Raw genomic sequence first — 3,413 nt, 5'->3', positions numbered from 1 at the left:
ACTCATGTGGCCGTTAGTCCGGTTACTTCATGTCCGAAATGAACATGGCCGTTGGTCCGGTTAACCAGTTGCGGTGCTGCCACGCGTCAGGACCGTTCTGTCGTTTTGTACTGACGACCGTACGAGTGTCAGACCGTACTGTCCTACCTTATCCTTCTAGGGTTTCTTTATTCTAAAATGCTTTGTATTGTATTCAAGGCCCATGAGGCAGGCCTATAAATAAAGGACATTTTCCTACTTTGAGGGGTTGGCTTTTTTCAGATCTAGAACATTGTAATAGAAATTATATTGAAGCTCTCTCTCTCTCTCTCTCTCTCTCTCTCTCTCTCTCTCTCATTTTAGTCCGAATCTGCAGTGTTCTTTGGCTTTATTCATCCATTCAATACAATATAGTGCCATATATACATATATATTTAGCTTAATCTACAATATCAACATACTTATTCAAGGCATTAGTATACATATATATATATTATAACAAACAAGTCCATACACATTTCGTATCAACCAAAAATAGATTAAAATTCATCCACATATCTTATACCTCATATACAAATTCAATAATTACCAAAATTTCGGGGTAAACAGTCTCCACCCCAGGAAATGCTTAGATTTTTCAATGAATTGAATTTGCCTTATATTCTGTCCACCTTATATTCATTTGGAACTTAAAGAACTTTCACAATTTTACACCAATAAGTTATACGAAAGCTTTTATAATTTGTAAGGTTCACGAGATTTACAAGCCACTGGATTATACAAGATACTACTACAACAGAAACTAATACTACACCACATTCGCAAGCAAATTCGGCTCTGCTATATGAATCACTGTTGACACGCTCCATTTAAGTTCATTCCAGACAGATATTATAAAACTGCAAATAATTAACGACCCACATCCATGCTTGTGCAAGTCATCGTAGGCTCCCCCGAGCTAATTGCTGGATCACCACAAGTACTAGGTAAATAATACACAGGAACTGGCATCTTCATCGGGATATTAGGCAACGATGCCTCAAAATTAAGAACATGAATTGCTTGTCTTATCGATGGCCTTAGATTGCTCTCTGGATGAGCACACCATAATCCAGTTATCAACAATCGTTCTACTTGTTCTTGTTCAAAATCCATGTTTAATTTCTCATCAACAACAGAAAGAAGTTTTCCATTTCCATAAAGATCCCAAACATACTCCACTAATTCTACGGATTTTTTTCCCGTTGCTATTTCTAATGCAACTATTCCGAAGCTATATACATCTGACTCTTTACTTGCTCGGCCTGTTTTTATGTATTCCGGAGCCAAATAACCTAAAGTTCCAGCCAACCCTGTAGTCTGTGGACCTAATTCATGGTCCATTAGTCTAGCCAAGCCTAAATCACCAAGCTTAACATTAAAACTCGAATCGAGCATTATATTACTTGATTTAATGTCTCTATGGATCACACATTGTTCCCATTCTTCGTGTAGATAGAGCAAGGCGGATGCTAAACCGAGTGAAATCTTGTACCTTGTAGTCCAACTAAGAGGATTCTTTTTACCAAATAAATGAAATTAAGCTACCATTAGGCATGAATTCATAAACAAGTAAGAACTCACCTTGGTCATGACACTAACCGATTAGTTGCACAAGATTTCTGTGCCTTAATCGACTTATAATCTTCACCTCGGTTATGTATTCCTTTTTCCCTTGCTTAGACCCTCTCGATATCTTTTTCACAGAAACCGCCATGTCAAGATCGATGAGGTACCCTTTGTAAACTTCTCCAAATCCTCCTTCCCCTAACTTTTGTCCCTCCGAAAAATGATTGGTTGAAGTATCCAACTCTTTGTAAGAAAACTTTCTCGGTCCTGCTCCCTTTTCAAGATCATCATTGAAAGATGTTATCCCTATTTCCTCCGGATTTCCCTTCACCTTTTGCTCCGTTTCCTCAAAACTACTAAAGCCAAAATCGCGCTCGCAAACAAAATCCCTCCTAATGTTGTTAACCCTGCAATAAGTCCAATCTTTTTGCGACCATTTCCCTCTAACTCCTTTATATCAAGACTCGAGCTGAACTCCCACGATTGAAGCATATGTGTCTCAACATTTTGACCTGTAGCAGCAGAGAATCCAATTGTAACCCATGGAGGCAGAACATCTCTGAGGTTTATAATATAAGTTATGCTAGAACTGGGGCCTTTTCCATAGTTCCAAAAGACGCTTAGATTTTTTGTTGTGGAATTGTAAGTAATCCATGCATCAATAGGGTTGCCACTATGCAAACTAACATTCCAAGGAGCTGTCACAGTTGAAGCAATTGAATTTTTGTTGATGCCAACGTGCTCGAATGTAGGGTCCCACTCAGGGTTGGAAAACGAGTCAAACTCAACAGCAACGATTTGGTTTTGAGCTGAATCGCTGGTGGTGGTATTGAAAAGTCCAAGAAAACCGCCATCCGAGTTAGGTGGCAGTCCAAGAGTCTTCTAGTCTATGACTATCACAATTTCAAAATAATAAAAGGGGGGTATTTGAGAAGAAAGTGAAGTTAAACAAGGAAAGGAAAGTAGAAGAGCTGGATTTTTGTGTGTTTGAATTTGTTGGGGGGGGGGGGGGGGGGGGGGCGTGCAGTGCATGCTCTGAACTCTATAACGTCACATTTCCGGGCTCAACCGTTAAACACCTGGACAATCACGATTTTATCTCATTCCCATTATTATTACTTTCACTAATTTTTTGTAATAATGATTCATATGTAGCACTCCAATCGTTTGAAAACTCTTTTATTTCGATATTCTCATTTTAACGTTTAAGATTATTTTCCAATAAAGACGAGATATATATATAATGATGAGTTTCAACACATACACACAGAGTCATCGCAGCAGAATATTAAATAAGAACGTACCTTCAGCCATAGTTATTCAAGTGTAGTGGGAATCGCCTTTCTTCTAGCACCAAAATTGTAACCCTAAGGAGTGGTTTGGTAGATAGTCGAAATTATCCCGGGATTATAATCTCGGGACTAATTTATCCCATCTATTGGGATTATTTTATACCATCTAAAAGATGGTATAAAATAATCCAGTATAAGTGGGATAAGAAGGTATAAGCTGGGATATCCCAGCACTAATTTTTGTACCATATTTGGTACAAGGTATAAATTTATTCCATGATAAATTTATACCTTCTACCAAACATGGTATAAAAATTAGTGCTGGAATATCCCAGCTTATACCTTCTACCAAACGACCCCTAAAAGAATAGTGAAAACCCTAGAGCCGTCTAGCCTATGTCTATCAAACTATTAGCCATAACACACAGTTGTTACTTAATTATATCTTAACATTTGTATGTCCAGCAATTTTTTTTTTGTGCATAATAGAGAGAATATTGGATTTTCTGACAATTTTTTTCTCTTGATTTAGAT

General features: G+C 37.7%; 1 pseudogene; it reads right to left on the bottom strand.

Annotated features, from left to right (window-relative positions):
- Positions 1-536: 536 nt before the first annotated feature.
- LOC132620084 (L-type lectin-domain containing receptor kinase IX.1-like) lies at positions 537-2,863 on the bottom strand (annotated as a pseudogene).
- Positions 2,864-3,413: the final 550 nt, after the last annotated feature.

The sequence above is a fragment of the Lycium barbarum genome, chromosome 11 (assembly GCF_019175385.1).
Source record: "Lycium barbarum isolate Lr01 chromosome 11, ASM1917538v2, whole genome shotgun sequence".
NCBI lineage: Eukaryota > Viridiplantae > Streptophyta > Magnoliopsida > Solanales > Solanaceae > Lycium > Lycium barbarum.
This window is presented reverse-complemented; position numbering and strand designations above follow the sequence as displayed.